Source organism: Sinohyriopsis cumingii, chromosome 9, assembly GCF_028554795.1.
Source record: "Sinohyriopsis cumingii isolate HCF-2022 chromosome 9, ASM2855479v2, whole genome shotgun sequence".
NCBI lineage: Eukaryota > Metazoa > Mollusca > Bivalvia > Unionida > Unionidae > Sinohyriopsis > Sinohyriopsis cumingii.
This window is the reverse complement of record NC_142969.1, coordinates 44,601,385-44,623,221: the sequence shown is the minus strand read 5'-3', so window position 1 is coordinate 44,623,221 and position 21,837 is coordinate 44,601,385. Positions and strand designations below refer to the sequence as shown.

Below are 21,837 nucleotides of genomic sequence, written 5' to 3'. Positions count from 1 at the left end.
AAAGCAAGCAAGAGGTGTCAAATCGTTTAATACATCAACGCACGAGGAAAAAACATTTCACTCCATGCATGCGGCAGGAAAATATTTCGACATTTGTAGGGCCTCAGTACGATTTGTTGCAGAACGAGTATATCAATCAGCGATCTCAAAAAGGACCGGACACAGAATTCGATTTTCATATGTAAATATCAGCGAGTGACGAAGTCACCGGCGCCTATGGCGCTGACAAGGCCACCGGCGCTGACAATAAATTGTCCGTTCCGGAAGAAAACAAAGTATGAACACCTCGGGATTGATACACGGGTTTTCATTTTTTTTTAATTTAAAAACAAGATGTTCTATAAGAATAATGAATATCGAAGACATCAATAATATATTAGCCGAGATTTCAAAATTAAAAAATCAAGGAATTGAATTATCTGATGGTCTCGACAGTGAAAAAATATTATCCGATTATGAGATTATTAACGAACAATCAAAACGGGGGCGTTTTACCCTGGCCCGCGAGTACTTTTTTATAAAACGATTGCAACATACGATCAATGAAAACTTGTACCACAATGACGCAAATGCATTCATTGGACTATTCACTGCCGTTGAAATAATACGAAAAAAACTCGGACGTGTTTATGAACGACGCCGGGAGATTTCTAGCAAGATCAAAAACATTAGAAGGATTATAGACGAAAACTCCGGCGAGAAATTAGAAATTGCTTCGCAATTGCAATAATGGTAGGCGAATCACTTACTACTCGGCTAACCAGAGAGCGGCTAGCAGCGCTTAAAAAGTTCATACCGTTACGAGACAGGGTCCGAGAACAACTTCAAACGCGACAACAAATGCAAACCGATTTTACTGTTGGAAGCGAACAACTCTTTGCCCCGGTAACTAAAGCGACCAAAGATGTTACGGCGGCAACTGTACCCGTTCTTGGTGCGCTTGAAAAGATAGCGGCTCAGACCGAACAAACAAAAAGGTCTTTAGAAACACTCCCTGCAAAAATAGCGGCTGCTACAACACGGAGGCCACCACCACTCGCTATAACCGAACCACAAGAACCCTATGTTACAATGGCCGATGAAGAAGAACTAGGTGCTACTGCGAAAGAACCGGAAGAAGAAATACCAGAAGAAGAAATACCAGAAGAAGAAATACCGGAAGAAAAAGAGGGGAATATACCCCGTATTGTACTCAAGAAGAGCACAATAGATCAAATTAGAGGCTTCAGCAGCAGGGAAGAATTAATTAATTTTGCTGCCAACAATTTTGCTAAGAGCATACAAGATAAGAAGCATATCAATAGCGGTTACGAGAAAAATATAAAGTCGTTAAAGGACTGGGCAAGAATAGTGTATTTAGCGAGTAAACATAAAGAAGCATTACCACATCGTGGTGATCCCGATTACGACGCATTCCATAAGGAAGTTAAGAGTATAACACCAAAAAAAGGAAAAGGATACTCTGTTGGTAAAGAATCCTACGGCGTTACCTGTCCTGGCAGTGTTCTCAGTGATATATCACGGCTAGAGGTACTAATTGGAGGAAAACGAGCCGGAAATAACTCTCCGGAAATAATCAATGAGGCCGCTGATATTTGCAAGCGGTTATTTGCAGGCGGTATTATGGACATTAATGCATATCGAACGCTCATAGACGAACTCGTGGATGATTAATTGGAAAACTGGTGTTTTTATAATAAAGATGATCATACACTACAACCACGATAAACCAGTACTCGTCTACGTGGTAAACTCGCGATTGCCTGTTTACCGCGCGTACTATGGAGATGGTCTCGGTAGCACCATTGCGGGGTTATTTACAAGAATGGCTCCAAAAGTAGCGCCGTTAGCCAAACAATTAGGAATGAAGGCTATTGATGTTATTCGTGATAAGGGAATTAGTGCTATTGGAGATGTTGCCGGAAGGGCGTTTTCAGCCGCGCGGGACAAACTAATGTCATTGGTGAAATCTAGGGGAAAAAAACAGAAACCACCGGTAATGCCATCAACGACAGTGATGCCTGCAAATGTCAGTAAAGTAATAAATAACGCCGTGGAAGAAAAACTAGAGTCGTTGGTGACGAAGCCATCAATGGCTGAGCCATCAGCCGATGCGGCAACCAACGCACTCATGAACGCGATAGCGGGAAGTGGTTTAAATTCAAAGAATTTACGACGAAAAAATCGCAATTGAAAACATCAACATGATAAATAATAGAATGTTTGCGCGTACCGCTGATCCCGCGTTTGATATGGACGCCCCAGTGCGCAGGGATGATTCTGTCCGTGATTATCAATATTATTCTTATTATGCAGCGCAACCCGACCTACGATCGCGAATTGAACTTCAAGTCCAAGATACCAGTAAATATTTTTTGCCGTGTGAAGCGTTTATCGAAATTGAGGGAGAACTCGTGACAAATGCTGCCGATAATGCACCGTACGCAGATGACCATCGTGTTCGAGTTGGTTTCGTCAACAACGGTATCATGGCGTTATTTGAGAGTGCCAGATATCTTATTGACGGGCGAGAAATTGAATCAATAGAACGCGAGGTTGATGTTGCAACGACGATAATTGGGTTGGCGAGATACTCGGATGATTATACAAGATCGGCGGGCCCATCTATAATGTTCGCAAAGGACACCACCGATAACGCTGACCATCTTCAGTACATCAACGTGCTGACACCACGAAATACCGCAGCTGACCAGGATGAAGCAGCTAACCCAGACCGCAGAGCAAAACCAGGTGACAATTTCACTGTTATAAAAAACACCAACAATGATTTCAATCTAGGATTCGCAACACGAGTAGGAATGTTGCAAGGACCACGCCGAAAGTTTTCATGCGCGATTCCACTCCATCACATATTTGGATTCTGCAGAAATGTCAGGAGGGTTATCTATGGGGCTAAGCATACAATCGCGCTGACGCGAAGGGGTGATGATAACAATGCAATATGGCGTGCTGCTGGCGTCGCTGCCGGTAAAGTCATTTTAACTAAAATGGCATTGTGGATGCCGGTGCTGACTCCATCAGTTACCACGGAAGCACGATTGTTAGCATTTATGGAACAGGGAGGGAAATCGTTGTTGAGTTGGCTAGCGGTAACAACTGATGCTAAAGAGGATAACGTCGCCGATACGTTTACATGGCACCTAGCATCAAAACAGGGTGTTTCAGCCCCGCGTCATATATTCATAGCGCTACAGAATAGGGAACGATTGGGTAATCAAGAACGCAGCCATATGATATTTGATCAATTAGGAGTCAGGGATGTTTCGCTGAGAATAAACGGACAACAGGAACCATCCGAGGATATACAGCTTAATTACGGCGACAACCATATCGCACGTGTGTATCATCGATTGCTGTCGTATATGGGTCGTGATCAAAACGTCGACACTGGTTTGCAAATATCACAACTTGATTTTAAAAACCTGTATCCGATTTATTATTTTTCGCTGGAACATCTTGATTTAACGAGACAATCCGTCGTTGATATACACTTCCGAGCTCGTATAGCCCCGGGTGGTGTTAATTACAGAGCGGTTGCTGTCATTCTCAGCGATAAATCAATGCTGCTAGAAGGTGTTGGTGGACGAATGAGAATCGTTGATGCGCCAGTGGAAAACATGTAATTGAAAACACAAACGCGTTTACAATAAAATGTCGTATAGTGTCGTCAGTGTAGAGTTGACTGATGGTCAAGTCAAGAAATTACGATCAAAGTCGGCTAAACAATGCGGGACCACAATAACGCTGAAGCCGTCACAGATGGCGGGTGGTAATCATAAGATATCGTTGACGGCGCGTCAAATAAAACATTTCAATGATGCGATGAAGAATAAAAAGGGTGTTCAAATAGATTTTTCAGCCGCAGCAATTAAAAACATGGAAAAGACCGGTGGGATATTTCCGCTGTTAGCTGCGATTCCAGCGTTGATTGCCGCGGCCGCACCAGCAGTGGCTAAGGCGGCGGCGTTAGGAGCCGTTGGTACCGCGGCGGGAATGGCATTAAAGAAGGCAACCGGGAAAGGCTACAAAAAAAAACGACCCATGGCCGGAAAGGGTCTAAGACTACCGGGAACCCCGTATTCATGGTACTCGGGAAAGGGTCTAAGACTACCGGGAACCGTTTATTAACTCGGGAGTCAATGACTCCTGAGTTAATGACTCCAATGTCTAATTTTGATTTAATAGATGCCGCAAACGCGTTAGCGATAAAAAACTTCAGAGGTGTTTTCATGAGGGATCAATTACCGGCGGCACCAAGGAATATTGAAACCGGCATAATTAACCTCGATGGATCCTCCGGAGCGGGAACTCATTGGGTTGCATACGCGATTGATCCGCGTGCAATCGTCTATTTTGATTCATACGGGTTAGCCCCGCCGAAAGAGTTCATGCGGTATATCCGGGCGTGTTCATCCCGGGCGTGTTCAGCCCGGGTTTTTTATTCCACGCTGCCAACACAGCAATTGAGTGACCCGCCGATATGTGGCCGTGAGGTATTGAACGTACTCGCGGCGATTTCATCATCGCGAAAACCACCTCATATGGTTGTAAACGAATATACTAGTGGGGTCGTAGAGGCCCGGCGGGTTAATTAGAAACGCTGTTTTTTTTTACAATAACGATGATTGATATCTGGGGACGACCGGTTTCGGCGCTGAAAAAGCCCACGGAAACGCCCGCCACCGATGACATAAAAAAACTAATTGAGGATGAAATCGCTGATACGTTGAACTTAACCAGTGTTGACCCAGATGAAATAGTTGTATTTCAAGACCGCCAGGGTAAATTGAAATCCAGTAATGTGTCGCTGAATGACGTTTTAATACGACAGCGTGATGCCGCCGAGGGCACTATCGCGTTGTATACCGGCGACGGACGACTCAAACCGGGTGAATCCATCTTGACAATAAATGGAAAAATAAGTACACTTGGCGACAATTATATAACCATGTCAAATTCGTTAAAGGGTTTACGTGGTGAATTTAACTTTCATGGAGAACAGTTCAGGTCGATGATAACGCACGTCAGCGAAATGCGAGACATTGTCAATAGTTTTTTTCGGGGACCCCCGACGGCAGACGAACCAAATCTTGTAATAATAAAAAATGCTATTTCGGATCTTATGGAGATGTCGGCCAATTTACCCCCGTTGCGAAAAAATGTTAACAGGATCGATGACAACTTTGATAAATTCTTTGGTAAAAAAAATACCAAGCCGGATGAGATTACAATAACTATAAATGATATCACTGCGTATGGACAGGAAATAAAAACAATCAAAACTGATGTTGCAACAAACAAAAGGAGTGTAGACGCGCATGAACGGGAAATAGAAATAATCGGCGCTAATGTTGCAACGATCATAAATAATGTAGACTCGCATGGACGGAAAATAGAAACAATCAAAACTGATGTTACAACGATCATAAATAATATAGACGCGCATACACAGGAAATAGGAATAATCAAAACTGATATTGAAGCGAACAAAAAGGGTGTGGACGCGCATACACAGGAAATAGGAACAATCAAAACTGATGTTGAAGCGAACAAAAAAAATGTAGACGCGTATTGGCGGGGAATAGGATTAATCAAAACTGATGTTGCAGCGAACAAAAAAGGTATAGACGTGCATACATATGAAATAGGAACAATCAAACTTGATGTTGCAGCAAACAAAAAAAGTATGACCGAGAATACACGGGAAATAGAAACAATCAAAACTAATGTTGCAGCGAACAAGAATAATATAGACGCGCATTGGCAGGAAGTAGGAATAATCAGAACTGATGTTGAAGCGATTAAAGACGGGCTACCGAGAGTAGCAGAGCAATTTGAAAAAATAAAAATCCCTCATGAGAACATCATCAACACAGTATACACAATTCGGCATGGATCATTCGATTGGACTCCTACACAGAATACAGTAAATATCACCGCAACTGTTAAGGGCATTTATCGATTGACACTGATTTCAATGATGCAGTTTAATATATTATCGTCGAGTTCATCCGGGTTTAACAATACAATATCAACAATTATAGACAAGAACGCAACTGAAAAGTTTACAATTTATGCCGTTGATAGAAATCTAGCCGGGGCAAACATTACATGGTATGTGGAATTTGTAGCGAATCTAAGTAATTAAAAACACTAGTTCTTTTAAAATAAAAATGACCACCAAGGAAATTGAATCAGAGGTATCACCGACGTCACATCAATATCGATTCGATACCGCAAAAGAATTCTCCGCGAACTTGAAAACGCTTACCGTGCAAAAATAAAAAAATACCGCCGAAAAATAACCGCCATCGACGCGGTCGTGTACTCGGTGTCGGGTATAGTGGCCGGTACCGGTGTTATTTTATCCACGGTAACCACGACATCCCCGATCGCTGTTCCAATCGCTGTCTCCGCAATGACAACAGTTGCTGGAGTTGCCAACGCAATCACTAGGAAGATATCATCGTGTTTTCAGAAAAAACTCAACGAGTATACAGTAAAACATCAAATAGTATCCGACGCGTACTCGAAATTATCCGGGTTGATCTCGTTATCGATTGATAATTTGTTCGTATCCGATGTTGAATTCTCCACGATGGTCCAGTTGTATAGCTCCGCGATGTCAAAAATCGAGGATTTTCAACTGGAAGCCGGAACCACCTGGTTGTTGAAATTAGACACTAAAGACAACGAATAATAATAATGTCGCTGAACCCCGAAGGGTTTCAATTACTTCAGCGGATCGCGGAGAACACCACTCCGGTACAAACAAATATGATATCAATAACGTCAACGAAACCCGAATTCAGTGTGAACTTCCCGTCGCCGGTTCCAGTGAAGGAAATAGCGCTGGCAAAATTGCGAGTGTATCACAGTTGGCCTAATATTCGAGCGGACGCATTTAACGGACAACAACCTAATAACTCGCTGGTTTTTGCACGGAAAAATAAACCCGATGGGACCCCAGACTGGGAGGAGGTTACAATACCAACTGGGTCATACCAAATAGAGCAAATCAATAAAGAATTTCAACGCAGAATAAAATCGATCACAGGAAAGGAATCAAAAATCGCTATTACGGTTCATGAACCGACGTTATCGTCGACGATTGAAATAAGCACACCGGGGTATATGGTTGATATTTATAACAGTTCAATAAGAACCATACTAGGATGGCCTAAGAATCCACCCGCGGACGCCCCCCCATCAACTATCCTCAGATACGATAACGGAGATGGTGGTAGGCATATTGCTCCATACAACGTAAATATTGCATCGGTGATAGCGATTAATCTGGTGTGTGATGTTATCGAAGGGAGTTACCAGGTGGATACCAAGCAATCAAATCAAGCTCAACAGGGGTATATCCTTTATTCATTTTCACCAACAGCCCCTCCGGGATTTTTGATCATTGAGAGTCCGATTAATCCGGTCTATATGCGATGCCATAATCGGTTTTTAACGAGAATTAATTTTAGAATTACCGATCAGTCAAATAACCTAATTGATCTGCAAGAGGAGGAGTTAGTGATCACTCTGTTTGTAAGATCATAGCAGCAGGGGGGGCGATGACATCGACGCGGTCGTCGATGTGCTTACCGGACGCTGACGACGCTAGGATCGGCGCGCAGAAGGTATTAATTAAACCAAATGACGTCCGGACGATCCTACGACGACGACGTCGTCTTTTTTTTTACCAGGCGCTGACGACACCGGATCCGCTGAGTGCAGAAAGTACTAATTAAGCCAAATGACGTTTGGACAAAATGTCGGATTCGCCCCCTCTGCTGCTTATATGGTTGCTGAAAAAGGACAACAGGTGGCAGAACGGCATCGATTCTCTTGCTTGTTCCAATAAATATGTGGACTCTTTATGAAAAAAGTTCTCTGGTTAGTCAAGTGATTGATTCTCTAAAAAAAATGGCACTGACAGTTGACTAACTGAATTAATTTAAAGTTGGATAGGTTGGTTGATGCAAAAATTATTTGTTGGATTTGATATTACATGGCTTTATGATTAGCAGACTCCTGATCAATGTATCGCATTAGGCTTTTTATTTTCAAAAAGGCATGCCTATCAATGAAGAGATGTGGTTATTTTGTAAGTCCTGCGGCGAGCTGTCAGGATTTAGACAGTGTGATTTACGTGCGAGACTGAAAAGTTGAAATTCATTGTGATTTAGCCGGTTTGCAATTGTTCTTTCTTTTGGACTAATTTGACGAAGCATAATTTTGATTTGAAATGTTTTGTTTCTCATACAAAATGAGAGCAAAGACAACATTCAAATAAAAATATAAGCAAACATTTTGTTTAGTTATTAACTTGAGTTTTTAATATATAGCTATAAAAATGTATAGATTTCCTATTCAACTGATTTTAAAAGTAGAGTCGGTAGATTGTTTTCTTTTGATATGACATATATTATAATGAACTATCTATTTATGTATATAAACGCTTCAAGGACTGGGCAAAACCGGCTGAAATAGATGCGTCAATCAGTTTCCGAAATTAGTTTTCTTATTTTACCCAGGGGAAAAAGTTCATTGATCGGCAAAGAAAAACATGGACGGTCAGCCGGACGGAAACACATGTATCTGTTTTTCCTTGGGTTTGTTCCCATTGATCTATGTTAGGAAATATTTTCCGTAATGTCATTTTCAAAATATTATTGTCTTTACTATGGCGAGGAAAGTGAAAGTTGTTTGGATTTACCACGAGGTAATTAGTTCCCAGAGAGGCCGCCGTTCGGAGCTTGCCTGAGTAAACATCCAACCCGGTACCCTTTTTGATACCGAATCAGAAGCTCTTCCAACTAAGCATCGCGGCCATCTTTGGAATTAGCGGAAGATTTATGAACGTCATACATATGCAAAAAATAATGATGCACAGCGAAGAAAAGTATTGAATCTTGTGACCGAGGGTTGCTCAAAAATCTCCAACAGGATATATGGTCGCTTTAAGTAGGGCAGTGACAAAAAGCGATGTTTCAGCCAGGAATCGAACCCGGATCGACTGCTTGGAATTGCCTTCACTTAGGGGACATGTCATGCATAATGCTTGTCTGTGATGTGTAAGAGACATCCATGTTAGATAGACTGTCTCGTTGTATTCACTACTGACGTTGTTGTTGCAAATTTTGACGCCATTTTCAGCACAAGATAGGCTATACATGGCGGCCAGTATAAATGGTGGAGGAAGAATCCAGGAAAGCCCTGGAAAGAACCACCGACCCACGAGAACCTACCGGCAAGCTTCCTCTCATCCCAACATTGGCCGAACCCGAGACTCGAAACCATGCCGACAGAGGTGAGATGGCAGTGATCCGTAACGGTGAGCGCTTTAGACCACTGGGAAGTTCGGAGGGTGTGGTGTTTGGCCCTTCACTACGGACAGTTTCGTGAATGTTATGTAAAGACGAAATACAAAAAATACAACATTAATTAATAGGAGAACGAATCGATGCATTTACTTTAGGAAAAGAAAGTAAACCAAAGCGTATGTGCATGAAATATGAGGAAAGCTTTTCACATATGTGTCAAAATATGTGAAAATTATTCTCGAATATATGGTAATTACTGTAAAGGACTAAGACACATTATGAAGAAGGAACATAGAAATCAGAAGAAAGAAAGAATATATAAAGACGTGTTTCGAAAAGAGATGTGAAAGTGAAAGCAATTGAGGCAGATAAAGCAACAAGTGTTAAAATATATGATCATCATCTGACAGTTGTTGGTTACATGACCGCCGTCCCGAAGGTGGCCTGAGTGAATATCGAACCGGTCACCCTTGGATAACGAATCGGATACTCTACCAACTAAGCTATCGTGCCTGTCTTCGGAATTAGTGCAATGCTTATGGCCGTCCTACATATGAAATCGAAATCATGCACAGTGAAGAGAAGTATTGAAACTTGTGACTGAAGGTTGCTAGATATCCAAAAGAGAAATAAAACAAAGACGCTGATATGTTCTCTTTTATGCTCGTCATTAACAAAATGACATGCGTCAGCCGGGAATCGAACCCGGATCGGCTGCTTGGAAGGCAACCATGCTAACCTTTACACCACCGACGCGCTGGTTATACTCTATTCTCGTCACTTAGGTGACAGGTCATGTATAATGTTTGTCATTACCGTGACTAATTCAACGTGGCATAGTTTGGATTGATCCATTTATCTTTCCCTTGCAAATATTCTCAAAGAGAACAGTCAAATAAAAATATGCGCAAAAATATTCGATGTTATTTGTGTGAGTTTTAATATATAGATGTTAGAGTGTCTTCATTGTGTGATCCGTCTGGATTATTTTATTTCTTTATTCATAGTGCTGTTTTGTTTGCTAGAAGAAATTGTATACCATACCAATCGGGAGATCTGAACTAGGAAGACATAGAGAAAAAGAAAGATACAAACAATCGCTTTGAAAAGAGATGGAAAAGTGAGGACATTACTAGCAACAGGAGAACCTCAAGCAAGAAATATAAACATGTATCGTTTGGATCCTATAAGGTTAATGGTTAATGGCAGGTTGACAGTGCATTTTGTATTAAATGTTTAATAAATTCATTGAAAGGTTATGGTCCAGGCATCCATAATTCATTATAAAATTTGACAGCTCAAGAGACAAAATCTTAAATTTTGTAAAATCTTTTGATAATTATTTTTGATAATTATTTGAAAGTAGATGAAAACATGTGGGATTATATGGCTGCTTCTGATAATATTAAAGTAGATATTTGCGTCAATATTTCATTTAACATTGACATTCTAATGCCCAAAAAAATTATACTAGACTCCATAACATTATAACAAAATTTTGGTTTTGTGTGTGATATGATGTTTTTTGCGTCGCCCATCTACCTGGATCAACATGAAATGTCTTAAAATGATGCTCGCTATTGTCGTAATGCGTGTCTAATCACAGTACTAAAATAATAATTCTTTTAATACGGAGAAAGGAAATGAAGACATGAGATACATCCATTTCTTTTTATCTCCATTTGTATTAAATAACACGCTTTGATACCGAATCAGAAACTCTATCAACTAAGTTATCGTGGCTGTCTTCGGAATTAGTGGAATGTTTATGAACGTCCTACATATGAAAACAAAATCATGCACAGTGAAGAAAAGTATTGAAACTTGTGACTGAGGGTTGCTAAATATCCGAAAGAGAAGAAAAACAAAGACGCTGATATGTTCGCTTTTAAACTCGGTATTGACAAAATGACATGCGTCAGCCGGGAATCGAACCCGGATCGGCTGCTTGGAAGGCAACCATGCTAACCTTTACACCACCGACGCGCTGATGATACTCTATTCTCGTCACTTAGGTAATAGGTCATGCATAACGTTAATCATTCCTGTGTGAGAGATCAGTGAAGTAACAATATTCGCAAATTATCTGGTGTTATTTGTTTCAGTTTGAATTTATAGATGTTAGAATGTCTTCAGTGTGTGACACATCTGGATTATTTTATTCCTTTATTCATAGTGTTGTTTGTTTTGCTAGAAGAAATTGTATACAATACCAATCGGGAGAACTGAATCAGAAAAAATATAGAAAAAAAGAAAGATACAAACCATCGCTTTGAAAAGAGATGGAAAAGCGAGGACATTACCATTAACAGAGGGACCTCAGGCAAGATACGTAAACATGTATAATTAGGATCCTATACGGTTGTTGGTTCATGGCAGTTGGACAGTGCAGTGTGTATTAAATGTTTAGTAAATTCAATGAAAGATTATGGTCCATTCATCCAGAATTCATTATCAAATCGACAGCTCAAGAGACAAAATCTTCAATTTCGTATAATCTTTTGATAATTATTTGAAAATAGATGAATACATGTGGGATTATATGGCTGCGTCTGAGAATATTTAAGTAGGTGTTTGTGTCAATATTCCATTTAACACTGACATTCTTATGACAAAAAATTATACTTGATCTCCATCGCATGATAACAAATTTTTTTGTTGTTGTGTCATTTGATAATGCTTGTTGCGTAGCCCATCTACCTGGACCAACAAGATATCTCTTAAAATGATGGTCGCTATTCTCATAATGCGTGTCTAAACATAGTAATAAATTAATGACTCTTTTAATACGGAGAAATGAAATGAAGACATGAGATACATCCATTTCTTTTCGTCTCCATTTGTATTAAATAACTCCATCTCATTACAAGCAGTCTTAAAAACATCGTGTAGTCATCGCTATAGGTCTATTGATATGTAAAATACATTTTAGTTGTCTTGTGCATATCTGTACTGGATTCAGAGTAAAATACTTCAATGACATGAATATGGTTATTATTTTCTTTTTTCTATCTGCAAACGTAGCATCAACAAACCATATATATGGTTGCTGAAAAAGGACAACAGGTGTCAGAACGGCATCGATTCTCTTGCTTGTTCCAATAAATATGTGGACTCTTTATGAAAAAAGTTCTCTGGTTAGTCAAGTGATTGATTCTCTAATAAAAATGGCACTGACAGTTGACTAACTGAATTAATTTAAAGTTGGATAGGTTGGTTGATGCAAAAATTATTTGTTGGATTTGATATTACATGGCTTTATGATTAGCAGACTCCAGATCAATGTATCGCATTAGGCTTTTTATTTTCAAAAAGGCATGCCTATCAATGAAGAGATGTGGTTATTTTGTAAGTCCTGCGGCGAGCTGTCAGGATTTAGACAGTGTGATTTACGTGCGAGACTGAAAAGTTGAAATTCATTGTGATTTAGCCGGTTTGCAATTGTTCTTTCTTTTGGACTAATTTGACGAAGCATAATTTTGATTTGAAATGTTTTGTTTCTCATACAAAATGAGAGCAAAGACAACATTCAAATAAAAATATAAGCAAACATTTTGTTTAGTTATTAACTTGAGTTTTTAATATATAGCTATAAAAATGTATAGATTTCCTATTCAACTGATTTTAAAAGTAGAGTCGGTAGATTGCTTTCTTTTGATATGACATATATTATAATGAACTATCTATTTATGTATATAAACGCTTCAAGGACTGGGCAAAACCGGCTGAAATAGATGCGTCAATCAGTTTCCGAAATTAGTTTTCTTATTTTACCCAGGGGAAAAAGTTCATTGATCGGCAAAGAAAAACATGGACGGTCAGCCGGACGGAAACACATGTATCTGTTTTTCCTTGGGTTTGTTCCCATTGATCTATGTTAGGAAATATTTTCTGTAATGTCATTTTCAAAATATTATTGTCTTTACTATGGCGAGGAAAGTGAAAGTTGTTTGGATTTACCACGAGGTAATTAGTTCCCAGAGAGGCCGCCGTTCGGAGCTTGCCTGAGTAAATATCCAACCCGGTACCCTTTTTGATACCGAATCAGAAGCTCTTCCAACTAAGCATCGCGGCTATCTTTGGAATTAGCGGAAGATTTATGAACGTCATACATATGCAAAAAATAATGATGCACAGCGAAGAAAATTATTGAATCTTGTGTCTGAGGGTTGCTCAAAAATCTCCAACAGGAGACATGTTCGCTTTTAAGTAGGGTAGTGACAAAAAGCGATGTTTCAGCCAGGAATCGAACCCGGATCGACTGCTTGGAATTGCCTTCACTTAGGGGACATGTCATGCATAATGCTTGTCTGTGATGTGCAAGAGACATCCATGTTGGATAGACTATCTCGTTGTATTCACTACTGACGTTGTTGTTGCAAAGTTTGACGCCATTTTCAGCACAAGATAGGCTATACATGGCGGCCAGTATAAATGGTGGAGGAAGAATCCAGGAAAGCCCTGGAAAGAACCACCGACCCACGAGAACCTACCGGCAAGCTTCCTCTCATCCCAACATTGGCCGAACCCGAGACTCGAAACCATGCCGACAGAGGTGAGATGGCAGTGATCCGTAACGGTGAGCGCTTTAGACCACTGGGAAGTTCGGAGGGTGTGGTGTTTGGCCCTTCACTACGGACAGTTTCGTGAATGTTATGTAAAGACGAAATACAAAACATACAACATTAATTAATAGGAGAACGAATCGATGTATTTACTTTAGGAAAAGAAAGTAAACCAAAGCGTATGTGCATGAAATATGAGGAAAGCTTTTCACATATGTGTCAAAATATGTGAAAATTATTCTCGAATATATGGTAATTACTGTAAAGGACTAAGACACATTATGAAGAAGGAACATAGAAATCAGAAGAAAGAAAGAATATATAAAGACGTGTTTCGAAAAGAGATGTAAAAGTGAAAGCAATTGAGGCAGATAAAGCAACAAGTGTTAAAATATATGATCATCATCTGACAGTTGTTGGTTACATGACCGCCGTCCCGAAGGTGGCCTGAGTGAATATCGAACCGGTCACCCTTGGATAACGAATCGGATACTCTACCAACTAAGCTATCGTGCCTGTCTTCGGAATTAGTGCAATGCTTATGGCCGTCCTACATATGAAATCAAAATCATGCACAGTGAAGAGAAGTATTGAAACTTGTGACTGAGGGTTGCTAAATATCCGAAAGAGAAATAAAACAAAGACGATGATATGTTCTCTTTTATGCTCGTTATTAAAAAATGACATGCGTCAGCCGGGAATCGAACCCGGATCGGCTGCTTGGAAGGCAACCATGCTAACCTTTACACCACCGACGCGCTGATGATACTCTATTCTCGTCACTTAGGTGACAGGTCATGTATAATGTTTGTCATTACCGTGACTAATTCAACGTGGCATAGTTTGGATTGATCCATTTATCTTTCCCTTGCAAAATATTCTCAAAGAGAACAGTCAAATAAAAATATTCGCAAAAATATTTGATGTTATTTGTGTCAGTTTTAATATATAGATGTTAGAGTGTCTTCATTGTGTGATCCGTCTGGATTATTTTATTTCTTTATTCATAGTGCTGTTTTGTTTGCTAGAAGAAATTATATACCATACCAATCGGGAGATCTGAACTAGGAAGAAACAGAGAAAAAGAAAGATACAAACAATCGCTTTGAAAAGAGATGGAAAAGTGAGGACATTACTAGCAACAGGAGAACCTCAAGCAAGAAACATAAACATGTATCGTTTGGATCCTATAAGGTTAATGGTTAATGGCAGGTTGACAGTGCATTTTGTATTAAATGTTTAATAAATTCATTGAAAGGTCATGGTCCAGGCATCCATAATTCATTATCAAATTTATAGCTCAAGAGATAAAATCTTAAATTTTGTAAAATCTTTTGATAATTAATTTTGATAATTATTTGAAAGTAGATGAATACATGTTGGAATATATGGCTGCTTCTGATAATATTTAAGTAGATATTTGCGTCAATATTTCATTTAACGTTGACATTCTAATGCCAAAAAAATTATACTAGACTCCATAAGATTATAACAAAATTTTGGTTTTGTGTGTGATATGATGTTTTTTGCGTAGCCCATCTACCTGCATCAACACGAAATATCTTAAAATGATGCTCGCTATTGTCGTAATGCGTGTCTAATCACAGTACTAAAATAATAATTCTTTTAATACGGAGAAAGGAAATGAAGACATGAGATACATCCATTTCTTTTTATCTCCATTTGTATTAAATAACACGCTTTGATACCGAATCAGAAACTCTATCAACTAAGTTATCGTGGCTGTCTTCGGAATTAGTGGAAGGTTTATGAACGTCCTACATATGAAAAACAAAATCATGCACAGTGAAGAGAAGTATTGAAACTTGTGACTGAGGATTGCTAAATATCCGAAAGAGAAGAAAAACAAAGACGCTGATATGTTCGCTTTTAAACTCGGTATTGACAAAATGACATGCGCCAGCCGGGAATCAAACCCGGATCGGCTGCTTGGAAGGCAACCATGCTAACCTTTACACCACCGACGCGCTGATGATACTCTATTCTCGTCACTTAGGTAATAGGTCATGCATAACGTTTATCATTCCTGTGTGAGAGATCAGTGAAGTAACAATATTCGCAAATTATCTGGTGTTATTTGTTTCAGTTTGAATTTATAGATGTTAGAATGTCTTCAGTGTGTGACACATCTGGATTATTTTATTCCTTTATTTATTGTGTTGTTTGTTTTGCTAGAAGAAATTGTATACAATACCAATCGGGAGAACTGAAACAGAAAAAAAATAGAAAAAAAGAAAGATACAAACCATCGCTTTGAAAAGAGATGGAAAAGCGAGGACATTACCATTAACAGAGGGACCTCAGGCAAGATACGTAAACATGTATAATTAGGATCCTATACGGTTGTTGGTTCATGGCAGTTGGACAGTGCAGTGTGTATTAAATGTTTAGTAAATTCAATGAAAGATTATGGTCCATTCATCCAGAATTCATTATCAAATCGACAGCTCAAGAGACAAAATCTTCAATTTCGTATAATCTTTTGATAATTCTTTTTGATAATTATTTGAAAATAGATGAATACATGTGGGATTATATGGCTGCGTCTGATAATATGTAAGTAGGTGTCTGTGTCAATATTCCATTTAACACTGACATTCTTATGACAAAAAATTATACTTGATCTCCATCGCATGATAACAAATTTTTTTGTTGTTGTATCATTTGATGATGCTTGTTGCGTAGCCCATCTACCTGGACCAACAAGATATCTCTTAAAATGATGGTCGCTATTCTCATAATGCGTGTCTAAACATAGTAATAAATTAATGACTCTTTTAATACGGAGAAATGAAATGAAGACATGAGATACATCCATTTCTTTTCGTCTCCATTTGTATTAAATAACTCCATCTCATTACAAGCAGTCTTAAAAACATCGTGTAGTCATCGCTATAGGTCTATTGATATGTAAAATACATTTTAGTTGCCTTGTGCATATCTGTACTGGATTCAGAGTAAAATACTTCAATGACATGAATATGGGTATTATTTTCTTTTTTCTATCTGCAAACGTAGCATCAACAAACCATATACATGGTTGCTGAAAAAGGACAACAGGTGGCAGAACGGCATCGATTCTCTTGCTTGTTCCAATAAATATGTGGACTCTTTATGAAAAAAGTTTTCTGGTTAGTCAAGTGATTGATTCTCTAATAAAAATGGCACTGAGAGTTGACTAACTGAATTAATTTAAAGTTGGATAGGTTGGTTGATGCAAAAATTATTTGTTGGATTTGATATTACATGGCTTTGTGATTAGCAGACTCCTGATCAATGTATCGCATTAGGCTTTTAATTTTCAAAAAGGCATGCCTATCAATGAAGAGATGTGGTTATTTTGTAAGTCCTGCGGCGAGCTGTCAGGATTTAGACAGTGTGATTTACGTGCGAGACTGAAAAGTTGAAATTCATTGTGATTTAGCCGGTTTGCAATTGTTCTTTCTTTTGGACTAATTTGACGAAGCATAATTTTGATTTGGAATGTTTTGTTTCTCATACAAAATGAGAGCAAAGACAACATTCAAATAAAAATATAAGCAAACATTTTGTTTAGTTATTAACTTGAGTTTTTAATATATAGCTATAAAAATGTATAGATTTCCTATTCAACTGATTTTAAAAGTAGAGTCGGTAGATTGTTTTCTTTTGACATGACATATATTATAATGAACTATCTATTTATGTATATAAACGCTTCAAGGACTGGGCAAATCCGGCTGAAATAGATGCGTCAATCAGTTTCCGAAATTAGTTTTCTTATTTTACCCAGGGGAAAAAGTTCATTGATCGGCAAAGAAAAACATGGACGGTCAGCCGGACGGAAACACATGTATCTGTTTTTCCTTGGGTTTGTTCCCATTGATCTATGTTAGGAAATATTTTCCGTAATGTCATTTTCAAAATATTATTGTCTTTACTATGGCGAGGAAAGTGAAAGTTGTTTGGATTTACCACGAGGTAATTAGTTCCCAGAGAGGCCGCCGTTCGGAGCTTGCCTGAGTAAACATCCAACCCGGTACCCTTTTTGATACCGAATCAGAAGCTCTTCCAACTAAGCATCGCGGCCATCTTTGGAATTAGCGGAAGATTTATGAACGTCATACATATGCAAAAAATAATGATGCACAGCGAAGAAAAGTATTGAATCTTGTGACCGAGGGTTGCTCAAAAATCTCCAACAGGAGATATGTTCGCTTTAAGTAGGGCAGTGACAAAAAGCGATGTTTCAGCCAGGAATCGAACCCAGATCGACTGCTTGGAATTGCCATCACTTAGGGGACATGTCATGCATAATGCTTGTCTGTGATGTGTAAGAGACATCCATGTTAGATAGACTGTCTCGTTGTATTCACTACTGACGTTGTTGTTGCAAATTTTGACGCCATTTTCAGCACAAGATAGGCTATACATGGCGGCCAGTATAAATGGTGGAGGAAGAATCCAGGAAAGCCCTGGAAAGAACCACCGACCCACGAGAACCTACCGGCAAGCTTCCTCTCATCCCAACATTGGCCGAACCCGAGACTCGAAACCATGCCGACAGAGGTGAGATGGCAGTGATCCGTAACGGTGAGCGCTTTAGACCACTGGGAAGTTCGGAGGGTGTGGTGTTTGGCCCTTCACTACGGACAGTTTCGTGAATGTTATGTAAAGACGAAATACAAAAAATACAACATTAATTAATAGGAGAACGAATCGATGCATTTACTTTAGGAAAAGAAAGTAAACCAAAGCGTATGTGAATGTAATATGAGGAAAGCTTTTCACATATGTGTCAAAATATGTGAAAATTATTCTCGAATATATGGTAATTACTGTAAAGGACTAAGACACATTATGAAGAAGGAACATAGAAATCAGAAGAAAGAAAGAATATATAAAGACGTGTTTCGAAAAGAGATGTAAAAGTGAAAGCAATTGAGGCAGATAAAGCAACAAGTGTTAAAATATATGATCATCATCTGACAGTTGTTGGTTACATGACCGCCGTCCCGAAGGTGGCCTGAGTGAATATCGAACCGGTCACCCTTGGATAACGAATCGGATACTCTACCAACTAAGCTATCGTGCCTGTCTTCGGAATTAGTGCAAATCTTATGGCCGTCCTACATATGAAATCAAAATCATGCACAGTGAAGAGAAGTATTGAAACTTGTGACTGAGGGTTGCTAGATATCCAAAAGAGAAATAAAACAAAGACGCTGATATGTTCTCTTTTATGCTCGTTATAAAAAAATGACATGCGTCAGCCGGGAATCGAACCCGGATCGGCTGCTTGGAAGGCAACCATGCTTTTTTTTTTCTTTCTTTATTTAAAAAACGTTTTGTACAGTATATAAGTTAAAAGTATACAGTCAGTATTTACATAGGAGTTTGTAATTCTATATTACAAAATAATGGTTCTACAATAGTATTTTGTAATGCTATATTACAAAACAATGATTCTACAAAAGTATTTTGTTAAGCTATATTACAGAACAATGATTCTAAAATTATATTTTGTAATGCTATAGTACAAAACAATGATTCTACAATGTAATAAACAGTTTATCCTCTTCCATTCTCATTAAAGGATTATCTTTAACAAAATATTTCGTTATCAAAGTCTGATTTTTGTCTTTGTAATGTTGATACGCATAGAATATATATTTTCTAGTCAAATATTGGAACAATCTTTCGATGTCTATTTGTTTCCCTAATAACGACATAATGTTTCTTCTTTTGTAAATGCACAATCGAGCAATGCTCAGAATGTAGTTCAAAAAATAACTATTTACTGATTTTGTTTCTTTGTTATATCCTATCATGAGCATTTGTTCAAAAGAAGTGCTATTGAGAACACCAACTCTACAGTCTTTAAAAAGAATCTCAACTATATATACAATATAATTCTTAAAAGAGCTTAATTCAGGACATTTCAAAAACATGTGAAATAAATCCTCTGTTTCCAACTGGCACACTGGACATAAGTCATTATCAATTTTGCCATAGTATTTTAGTCTCTCTTTTGTAAATATTCGATTGTGCATTATTCTGTAATCCAAATCTATACAATCTGGGGTCTTGAAAGGTAGATGTATCAATTTCCAGTATTTATGCTTTTCCAAACTAAATATCTTACTCCAAAAGGAAACAGAAGCTGGTTCTTTAAAAATCAACGTACATAAAAGCTTGTAAAATAGTTGTGTTGTACATAAACAGAGGTCATATAATTTTGTATCAACTCTGAGAAACATATTATTTCTCCCATTGGTTACAGTGGGTTTTGACTCTGTTGCAACAATATTTCTCCAGCCTAATGGTATACTTTCTATTATGCAATTATAATCTTTTTTTATCTTATCTGTTTTGATCTCAGAATTTGATTTGTATATCATTTCTTGAATAGCTCTATAAGGTAGTATTCCAGGTACAAATTCATATGTAATATCCTGAACACGAACAATTCCTGCTTCTATAAATTCTGCGAAAAACAACGTTTTACCAGCACATGTAATATTAGGATTTAAAAAGAGAGGTTGTTCAAAAACATTCCTCACATCAATATTTGTATCGATATTATTTCTAAGTTTTTCCCATGCATGAAACATTTCTCTGTAAAATATAGGTAGGGTATTCAATTGTTGCTTATTTAAAGACATGAGAAACAACTCTTTGGTCAACCTCATGTTCAGGACAGTAGATAAAAAGTGATCAAAGGTATTTTTCCACATAGCATGGCAATTCACATCAAAGTATCTTTTTAAAAATTTTAGTCTGAATGCATACATTTTCATCTTTATATCAGTTAACTGTAGTCCGCCATTTCGCTTATCACCAATTATTGTATAATAGTGAACCAAATGGGACTTTCCTGACCAGATAAATCTGAGAAATAATTGCTTCAATTCATCAGCAATCATATCAGGAAGAGGCTGAACTGACACTATGTACAATACTCTAGAAACTAATAAGTTATTAACAACTGTTACTTTTCCTTGTATTGTCAAATATCTCTGTGACCACAGTTGCAATAAGTTTTTAATTTTAGACAATCTATCATTCCAGTTCAGTTGCTCACATAACTTTGCACATTTTCCAACATAAGCTCCCAAAATTACGATGACTTGATCACACATTTGAATTTGTAATTGTTTGCAATAATCATCAGTAAGTTTACCAGATCCAATACACAGAAGTTCTGTCTTTTCCTTGTTCACCTTTGCACCAGATCCTTTACAATACAAGTCAAGTACATTAAAAGATTGATTAATGGATTGTGTGTCCGCTAATGTCAAGGTTGTATCATCTGCATGTTGAAAAACTTTACTTGTATTACTAGACAGTGGGAGTGGAATACCTTTGATAGTGGGATTTGCTTTGATAGCGAGTCCTAAGGGTTCTGCTGCTAATACATATAACATTGCTGATATAGGACAACCTTGTCTGACTGAATTTTTAATTAAAAAGGGTTTCGTTAGATGACCATTGCATTTAACACTACTTTTAATTTCATTATAAAATATCTTTATCCACTGAATAAAATTGTCACCAAAACCGAACTTTCGTAAAACAGAAATCAAATATGAGTGGCAACCTCTGTCAAACGCTTTTTCTTGATCAATTTTTAAGATATATCCCTCAAGATTGTCTCTCTCAACCATATCTATAATATCTCTTACAGTGACTATAGTATCAGCAATATCTCTCCCAACTATACAACATGTCTGAGTTTGAGAAATAATTTTGGGTAATACCATTTTTAAACGTGTAGACAAAATTCTTGCCAAAATTTTATAATCTACATTAAGTAAACTGATAGGACGCCAATTTTGCAATCTTCTATTATCCCCCTTATTTTTATAAATAAGTGATATAACCCCAAATCTCATTGATCTCGACATAATATTGTCATTCTTAACACT

At 38.1% G+C, this 21,837-nt stretch overlaps 3 non-coding genes across 3 annotated transcripts; all 3 read right to left on the bottom strand.

Annotated features, from left to right (window-relative positions):
• Positions 1–10,028: 10,028 nt before the first annotated feature.
• On the bottom strand, positions 10,029–10,100 carry Trnag-ucc (transfer RNA glycine (anticodon UCC)). The gene has a single exon. It is a non-coding gene; the product is annotated as a tRNA-Gly (tRNA).
• Positions 10,101–11,258: 1,158 nt separating this feature from the next.
• On the bottom strand, positions 11,259–11,330 carry Trnag-ucc (transfer RNA glycine (anticodon UCC)). The gene has a single exon. It is a non-coding gene; the product is annotated as a tRNA-Gly (tRNA).
• A 3,265-nt stretch (positions 11,331–14,595) lies between these two features.
• On the bottom strand, positions 14,596–14,667 carry Trnag-ucc (transfer RNA glycine (anticodon UCC)). Its single transcript has one exon. It is a non-coding gene; the product is annotated as a tRNA-Gly (tRNA).
• Between the last annotated feature and the right edge of the window lie 7,170 nt (positions 14,668–21,837).